This window comes from Propithecus coquereli, unplaced genomic scaffold (genome assembly GCF_000956105.1).
Source record: "Propithecus coquereli isolate 6110/MARCELLA unplaced genomic scaffold, Pcoq_1.0 Scaffold118, whole genome shotgun sequence".
In the NCBI taxonomy this organism is placed as follows: domain Eukaryota; kingdom Metazoa; phylum Chordata; class Mammalia; order Primates; family Indriidae; genus Propithecus; species Propithecus coquereli.
The window spans coordinates 1,070,885-1,080,475 of NW_012135858.1; the positions used below are offsets into that span (position 1 = coordinate 1,070,885).

Below are 9,591 nucleotides of genomic sequence, written 5' to 3' on the forward strand. Positions count from 1 at the left end.
AACAAAGAATGAAAGGTAAGCTTTCCTCTCCCCTTTAGGCAAAGGCGATGTGCTTGCTATACAAGGCACTAATAAAGGTTACTATTCCCACAGCCCTCAAAACATTTCATATATATTCACTCAACCTTTACAACCTTAAACTACATTTTATCACTTTCCCATTTTAAAGATGTAGAAACTAAGGGACAGAGGCAGGTCCTGGGTGTTCATGGAAACGTGTGTGTGTGTATAAACACGTGGCTTTGAAGAAATGGAGTCAATATGATCCCTTGTGGGCCATATTGCTTAGCTTCATTGAGCCCCCTTCTTCAGTGTAGGTCCATTAGCATCCCTAAGTCTCCTCTGCCAGGCCCAGGCCTAGACTCTCTACCTAAAAGAGCCATCAATGCTTCCAGTGCCTAACTGTCAGTCCAACTTCCCAGCCTTTTACTCAGGCTGCCTCCCTCATTCCCTTCCTCCAGAAAATCTCATTCCCTCCTCCTCCACACTGATCTCCATTTGGCTGGTCCAGGGCTTGTTATTTAGTAATTCCTGTGCAGGCTGCGGGCGATGGCTCATGCCTGTAATGTCAGCGCTTTGGGAAGCCAAGGCGGGAGGATTGCTTGGGGCCAGGAAGAAAGAAAGAAAGAGGGAGGGAGGGAGGAAGGAAGGAAGGAAGAAAAGGAAAGAAAGAAAATAGAAAAAAATAACTTCTGTGCAGAGGGATGTATCTCATCTCCCCCTTCAGACAGAGGGAACAGGCATCTCCCTTCTTGCCCTGAGAGTCCCAACAGAGCCCTGTTAGAAAAAGTGCTGGATGAAGTGACCAGACAGGGGCTGAGGACAATCACAGCCTGTTTCACCTGCTCCTCCCTCCTTTGGAGTGTGACATTCTAGCACTGGTTGGGCTGGTGGTGGGAGGAGGTGAGGGAGAGAAAGAAAGAAGAGAGTTAAGTAAACATGACACAGGCAAAACCCTAGTGGTACAGATGGAAGACCCTGTTCCAGGAAACCAGAGAGTTCCAGACAGACCTTTGACTGCACTGCCACTGAGAAGTTTGAAGACTGGAAAAGGTGGTGTGGGGCAAGGAAGTGGGCCCAACAAGCCAAACTGTGAAAATTGTTTAAAAAGCTCTGCTCAGGGAGGACTAGGAGAGAAGATTCCACAAGACATGCAGCAGTAAAACACCAGAATTCCCAGACAGACCTACAGGGTTGGGCCCATGCCTCTGAAGTCACCCTGCTGCTTGGAGAGGACAAGGCAGAACACAGAAGGGACAACGAGCTGCAAAGGGTAGGGTTGACAGAGGAGCCAAACACTAGCATTGAGGAAAGGGAGAGGCAGGAGGCATAGGCCAAGGGATTAAGAGCTGGGAGCCCAGCACTCTCTCCATAACCATGTTGCTATCAACTCCAGAAGCAATCAGGGCCTGCAGGTTGGCCTCACCATTGGTGAAGCTTATGGAGTTGAGCTGCTCCAGTTGTAGTTGCTGCTAAAACTTCACTTCTGGCATCTGCACCTGTGATTTCCACTTCCATCCAAAAGCTGGACCATCTGCTGCATGAGCTGCTGCTGGACATTAGAAGCCCATGTTGCAGAAGATGTGGCTGGCATAGCTGGTGAAGCAGTGGGGACCTTGGTCGGGTACAGATCTGGTGCTGCTGCCTGCCAAGGGAGCAGGAGCCAAGACTGGGTACCTTGGACTGGTGGTGGAAGCCAGAAGCCCAGTGGGGAGACCTAGGGCCTGGGAGGGACCCCCAGTGCTACTGCATCCATACTGTCTGACTTTGGAGGCATCCTGTGGCTGTGCCGTCTGGGTTTGGGCTCCACCAGCCAAGAGCCTCAGTCTGCAAGGTCTCCAAACCCTGCTGGATCTGCAGCAGTGCCTGCCACAACTGTCATCGGGATTGAGAGTGGCTCCATGTTCTGCATCTGTTGCAAGAAGACCAGGAGCCGCAGGCAGAGCTGCTCCTGCAGCAAGGGGTTCCCTGCAAACAGTAGCACCTGAGCAGCAAAGTTGGGCTTCTGGGTAAGTACCTGCAGTGTGCTGTGCATGTAGGGGGCTGAGATCACATTCTTCATCAGCTGGGGGTTCTCAGAGATTTGCTAATAGGAAGGCCTGCATTCCTGGGCTGTTGAACATCCCTGCCCTCAGACTAACTGCATTGATCCCAAAGGGGTTTGAGACTGTCAGGGGCACCTGACTGGTCCCCAATCCTCCAATGCCCTCCCCACCAGACCCAAGTGCCCGAGAGGTGGGGGGGGAAGGGGCTCCACAGGTTAGGGAGGGGTTCTCAATTCTCAGTCTACAGAGGCTGGGAGGATGAGCTGTCTAAGTTGCCAGAGAGGACAAAGAAGGGATTATTGCCAAACTATTCCTGGGCAGCACCACCGAACACAGGCCCCTTGGATGTCTGTGTACAAGCAGCAAAGGGCATTATACCCTCTGGGGATGTTCTCAAGGTTGTTCAGGGCCTGGTCCTGGCTCTGCTGGATTCTGAGTAAGCTCTCTCATCTGCTTCTGCTGCTGTAGCTCCATGCAGCTGGTGGAGCCCAAGCCTGGACGGCACAGCCTCAAGATGCCCCCAAAGTCAGAGTATGGATGCAGTAGCACTGGGGGTCCCTCCCAGGCCCTAGGAAGGGACCCCCCTCTCCACTGGTCTTTTGGCTTCCACCACCAGTCCAAAACAGCACAGAGGTGGAGGGCTGGCAGGAGCAGTGGGTGAAGTAGTAGTGGTGGGGGTTGCTGAGGCAGGGTCTGGAGTAGAGGGGGAGGACACAGTGGCAGCAGCCAGATCATGAGCCTTCTGAGGGGTCTTGATGACCAATGGACAGTGAGCCTGTCCTTGATCCTATGCTGGTTCAGTGTGTCCCCATCCTTGAGAATCTTGCCTGTGAAGACCAGGACCCACTGACCCTGCTGGGCCTTAAATGTCCAGGAGATTTTGTCTTTGAACACCTTGACTAAGGTTTGATCGAAGATCACAATTTCCTCTTGTTCTTGGGAGTCTTGGCAATGATCCGAAGGTGGGGTGCAGTCTTCCTCTCAGCTCTACTCAGCTCTGCCTGCTGCCATGCCGCCTGCCAGCCCACTCTGGTTCCTCCTCTTAGCAAAGCTGAGATTTAAACCCAAGGTGATTTTTTTTTCAATTCCAAAACCCATATTTCTAACTTTCTTTTCCTGATTATTTTTTCAATCAAAAAATATTTATAAAGTTTCTGCCAGGCACTGTGCAAGGCACTAGGGCTATAACAGTAGAAAAGTCCAACCTGTGAAGTCCTACCTTCACAGGTCTTGTCCCTATGGGAGGGACAAGCCACCTACTGTCAATTGTGACACAGTGTAATAAATGCTGCATATAGACGAGGTCTAGAGTGCTATAAGAGTGGCTTCCAGAAGTCATGAGAGGCTTTGTAGAGGAAGCAACATCTAAGTGCAGATCTATACCCCACAGAAACCTGTGGAATGGGCAGGAGTTAGCCAGGAGGACAAAAAGTAAGGAAAAAATGTTCCAAGCTGAGGAAAGAGCACTTGGAAAGACTCCAGGGCCAGACAGAGTGAGCAGGTCAGCATGACCAGAGCTCAGAGTGAGGAAGAACACTCAGTGATGTGCCCAGAAAAATAAGAGGGCACAGGATCATGAAGGATCTTGTTGGGCAACTGAAGAAATCTGCACTTAATTCCAGCAGCAGCAGGGAACGACTGAGGGATTTCTATGCAAAATAGCATGATTCAGTTTGTATGCTAGAAAGAGGACTCAGGCTGTATTGTGAGGACCAATCTCTAGAAGGAGAGCCAGGCTGACGGAAGGAAGGCCAATTATGAGACGGTTGCAGGAATATATGCAAGCAGGCAAGTGGCAATCAGAAGCATGAGAAGTGGGTGGATTTGAAAGTGATTCCAAACATATTTCAAAATTTCCAGGATTTGGTCATTGGTATGTCTTTCAGAGAAGAAATCAGATGACATGCAGATTTCTAGCTTGGAAACCTATTCAAAGAGGAAGGAAATACAAAAGAAACAGTAGGCTTAAGAGGGAAAAAAATGATTTCTGCTTGAGAAGTGCTGAGCTTTATTTTCTCATGAGATACCCAGGCAGACAAATTGCTTAAACAGTTGTTAAGATTGGAGCTCAGGAAATTCTGAGATAAAGATGTAGAAATCATCTTCATGCAAATAGTAGATAAAGCCCTAGGCCTGATGAGATCACACAGAAAAAGTCTGTAGAGTAAGGAGAAAAGCAAGTCTGGGCAGGGAACCAATCTTTAAAGATTGAAAGGAAAAAGCTCTAAAGAGATTGAGAAAGACTGGCCCAAGAGGGAGGAGGAAAGTCAGGTGTAGGCTTCACAAGGGTCAGGAGAAAATATTTCCAGAAGAAAGGAGTGGTCATCATGCCAAATGCTGCTGAAAGGACAAGTAAAAGAGAACTGAAATTGTGTCCAGTGATTTACCAAAGGCTCAGAATTTTGATGAAATCTTTGAGAAGAGAGGCCCCCCAGTACCAACTGGGAGTGGATTCCCTCCAATCTGGCAAAAAAAAAAAAAATGAGTACTTGGAGACAGACTTACTTTAATCCCAAAGAACCTGGGGGTGGGGGCACAGGGCAGGGGTGACTGACTGTGTCACAATAGCAGGAAGCAGTGAACATAGACTGTGAACTGGGGCTATGGGCTGAATGTTTGTGTGCCCCCAAAATTCATACATTGAAACCTAATCACCAATATGATGATATTAGGCCGTGGGGCCTTTGAGAGGTAATTAGGCCATGAGGGTGGAGCCATCCTGAATGGGATCAGTGCTCTTATAAAAGAGGCCCCAGAGAGCTACCTTGCCCTCTTTCCACTTTGGGAGGACTCAGCGAGAAGATGGCCCTCACCAGACACTAAATTTGCCTTGATTTTGGACTTCCCAGCCTCCAAAACTGTGAAAAATAGATTTCTGTTGTTTATAAGCCACACCGTTTATGGTATTTTGCTATAGCAGCCTGAAGGGACTAAGACTCCAGGGATCAGAAAACTACTGCCCACAGCCTGGTTTTGTAAATAGAACAGCCACACCTATTTCTTCACACAGTGTCTCTGGTTGCTTTCATACTAGAACAGCAGCCTAGAGTGGTTGTAACAGAGACAATATGACCATATGCCCTAAAATATTTAGTATCTAGTTCTTTACAAAAAAAGTTGCCAACCCTTGATATCATACTTTCAAAATATTATGAAAGGATCTAGAGAAAAAGAAAATAATACACTTGGGAATTTTAATTGATCTTAAATTCTACATGAATTAGTTGAATGACTTAGCTGCCAATAAGTGAAGTTAAACCGTAGTTGAATTACTAGAAATACAGGATCCAGAATGAAGGAGGAAGTAGCCAACCAAGCTAGTAATATTATGTTGGGAGTCCAAAGCAGGAGGATTGCTTGAGAACATAAGTTCGACACTAGCCTGAGCAACATAGTGAGACCCCATCTCTACAAAATATTAAAAAATTAACTGGACGTGATGGTGCGTGCCTGTAGTCCCAGCCACTCGGGAGGCTGAGGCAGGAGGATTGCTTGAGCTCAGGAGTTTGAGGTTGTAGTGATGAGGCCACTGAATTGCAGCCCAGGCAACAGAGTAAGACTCTGTCTTAAAAAGAAAAATATATAATATACATAACATAATATCCCCTTTCTTCTTTAGCTTTTTCATTACCTTCGTAACTAGTTCCCTTGTAACTGTTAAACTACCTCTTTGGTTCTGTTTTGCTGACTGGACCTGATACCGCACCATTCCCTAATTCGACAGAGGTTTTATGTAATTCTAAAGTATGGGTTCAAAAAGCAAGTAGAAATCACCAAAAGAAGCTATATTAATTTAAAGAAAACCTGTTCTTACACTTGGTCTAAATCTTAAGTGACTGCTTTTGTAGCCTCCTTCTCTCTTCCTTGCAATCTGGTTTAAAGTCCCTCTCCACATACAAAAGAGGCTCTTGCGTCATCTTGTACTTGAACGCTCATTATACCTCCAAGTGTCCGAGATTTCATTTTGGATTCTCTTATTGGACTCTAAATCCAATTAAATTAATATGAATCCTTCAATAACAGAATCTATTTGGAAAAATCACTCACAGAAATCTCTTTATCTCTTTTATTTTATTTTCTATTCTTATTTCTTTCTTCCTGTCTATTGCCTTTTTCTCTTTTCCCCCATGGAAATAAAAGACATAATGTGAGAAACATTTAACCAGCCCACCAACATGACCTCTATCTTCCTTCATGTCATCAGAGGGAGATGTTGCCGTGGCAACTACAGAGGAGCCATTCTTGACTTCCTGGACTGCAATCTCCAAAAAGAACCGTGTTTGAGATATTATCCATCCTCAGGTGGAAGGCTTGATATTGTTTTATATCGAAGCCCTTCCTTTAATGTGAAGCTCACATTTGAAAGACAACGATGACGGCTAGTCCCCACGCCACGGGCATCTGTCAGATGGGCGCTATTCTCCTGCAGACCATTTTGTGCCCAGCTGCTTCTCATTCTGCTAATGCCGAGATCATTCTACTGCCTCAAAACTGTGAATTTTTACAATCAATTGTTGAGCTTTTGATATGTAAAATGCTGAAAAAGCGTAGCCAGTCCATGGTCCTTCTCCCCAAATGGATATTACTCTCTTCTCATTTCCTTTTTTCTGACCATTGGTCTTTTCTGCATTATTTTTTTTCACTTTGTGGTTTCTTAATACTAGACTCCTGTCTCTATGAACTCCACTCTCTGACCCGAATTGAAGGATAGTCATTTATTGGCTCCTGTGTCGAGCACAGCTATATGCAGCAGGGAGAACTAGATAGATACAGCCAAAGTCAAAGGTCACCGACTTTGGGAACAGAGAAATCAAGAAGAAGGGACAATTCATTTCCTGGCAGAGAAATTATAGCACCTTCTACATTGGATGTACCTGACCCCTCTAAGACTGCTATTATTTCAGAAGCCAGAAAAAAACAAGGATAAAAGGACAGAATCTTTCTTAATCCAATGCTGTTTTTGTGTTGCCCCTCCCTAGGGAGTCATAAATCCTATGTATACCACATGGTGGGCCCACATCCCAGCACCTGCTCAGCTCCTGTCCTACCTTCTCATTCTTCCTTTAGTTCTAAACTGGGAGCTGAGAGATGATGCTTGTATGCACCAGCACTGTTCTAAGTCTTCTGCGTACAATTTCTCCTCTCATCTTCACAAAACCCAAATGACATAAACAGCTGTCTCATATTATTGCCATATTTCTAATGAGGGCAAGTGATTCACCCAAGGCCCCCCACGTTGAAAGCTGCAGAGGCAGGATTTGAACCCTGGTCAGTCAGATCCAAAGATTCTGTCATCTACGCCACATTGCACCCCCAAAGGAGAAGCTCTGAAACACAATATGAAAATAGTGTGTTTGTGCATCTAATGTCCCACTGGCCTGCAAGCAATGTGAGTGGACAATTCAAAGTCACTGCAGTTTCCCCTATGCATGGCACATTGTAAATACTCAATAAGGATTTTATTGAAAGATAAATGAATTTGTTAATTAGTGCCTACCTCTCTTCTCTAGCCTGCACCTGAATTACTGCTAAAATCTCTAAATAGCCTTTCGTCTCTATTCTTGACCACCTCTAACCAAGCTTTCCCAGCCAACATAATTAATTAAACGCTATTGCTTTAAACTTGTTCAATAGCCCCTGTCAAAAGGATAAAGTGCAAGTTTCTCTTCCCTTATCTATCCTTAGAGTTTTATCTCTTCCCCCTCTATCTCATACCATACAACCTACCCCTTCACCCTTTTGCTGAATTTTTATGAACATTTGAATTATTAGCAGCTTCCCAAATACAGAGTTGTTTAAACCTCTTTGAGTTTTGTTACTTGCGGTTTCCTCCACCGGGAAGGCCCTAGTCTCTCACCCCTCCATAACACACACGCTTCTCTCTCCCTCCTTCCCTCCCTCCTCCCCTCCCTCACCTCATTTGCCTGGCAAACTCCTATACCTCCATCAAGAATTACCTCAAGCAACACTTCCCAGATTCACCAATTTCCCCAGGAGAACTCAGTGCCTTCTGCACCTTATGCAAATGTCCAGTGTAGAAAGCGTTAAATTCCATTTTCTGTGTCTACTTCCCCAGCATTCTGTGAGCTTGCTAAAGAGAGGGACCATGCCTTTGCACCTCTATAGCCCCTGTCTGGCACTGTATGCCTAATGAAATTAATATTTGTTGGAAAGATGAATCAGGAAGGAAGAAAGAAAGAGAAGGAAGGAGGAAGAGAGAGGGGAGGCAGGAAGGAAGAAAAGGTTCTTAATTTGGTGGGGAAGAGAAACCTATGGGAATACTTATTCAATGAATTCATTTTTGCTCTTTGAGGCCAGAGGGGGCAAGAAATCTGTGAGGCTGGAACATTGCCTGACATAACTAACCGAAAGACTATATGATAATAACAACAATCAAGGAGGTAGAAAATCAGGGAAGGGTAGAGGCAGCAAAACAAATTCGTATATACAAGTTTATCTCAAATGCTCCCTGTCTGAAAGATTCATTCCCAAACCCAACAGTAGGACAACTCTTCTAAAATCATTAAATGTATCTATTTTCTATGTTTCTTTATAAGTTAAAATATTTTGAGATATAAAACCATTCCTGGTGCAAGGAGTACAATATTGTCTTCTCAGTTGGCCTTTCTTGCTGCCACTAATTAAAGAACTCAAGTACGTTTTTCATAGGGCCTGAAGTACAAAATATATTAGATTTAAGGATAGTCAGAAATTAAAAATGCTTACACACTCTGGTTCTAGGGGAAGAGAAATTCTATTTTGTCAATTAAAAAAGGCCTGGTTTATTTTATTATCTCCCATTTATAATGTTGAATATTAAAGTAAAATATAGAATGTACATAACATTACAGAAATCTGGTTATACTGAGTGAATAAAAGGCAACAAACTTATAACAGCAGTAAAAGGGGCTTGACTTGGTAAAATCCAGGCTCTGAGACATTGTTTATAACTGACATTTTTAAGGCCAATAATAAAAGCCAGAAAATGTAATAAATGCAAATTCCTCAACTCAGAAGAAGGTGAAAAAAATATTCTATGTCATAAAGGATTTATTACTACTAATTGGATAATAAATATCCTTTGGTCTTCATCAATATTATAACTTTGACATTTTTATATGGATAATATTTATGTTGGAGGTAGTAACACTGGGCTTTCTTTCCCCTCGTCTTTTGGATTTATTTTTTGGTGGGGAGGGGTATTGATTAGACAATTTAGTACAGCAGAGGATACAGTTGTTGGTGAAATGATTATCAGTCGTGTATTAAGAGTCTAGCTCGTGCCAGTCACTTTCCCAATACTATTTCTGATCATCATAACAATCCCTGAAGGGAAAGGAAATATTATCACTGCCTCTATGCTATAGATGAGGAAATCAAGTTTCAAGCAGAGTAATTTGCTCATGGTCCCAGAGTTCAAGGAAGGACTTGGAACTCAGTGCCTTGATTCTAAATCCCATGCCTGTCCCACTGCTCTTCACTCTGCAATGCTGCCACTGCTCTGAATCAAATAAAGAATATGGGGTGTGCTCAGCAAAATAAATTT

At 44.3% G+C, this 9,591-nt stretch overlaps 1 pseudogene; it reads right to left on the reverse strand.

Annotated features, from left to right (window-relative positions):
* Nucleotides 1-1,298: 1,298 nt before the first annotated feature.
* On the reverse strand, nt 1,299-5,754 carry LOC105822138 (annotated as a pseudogene).
* Between the last annotated feature and the right edge of the window lie 3,837 nt (nt 5,755-9,591).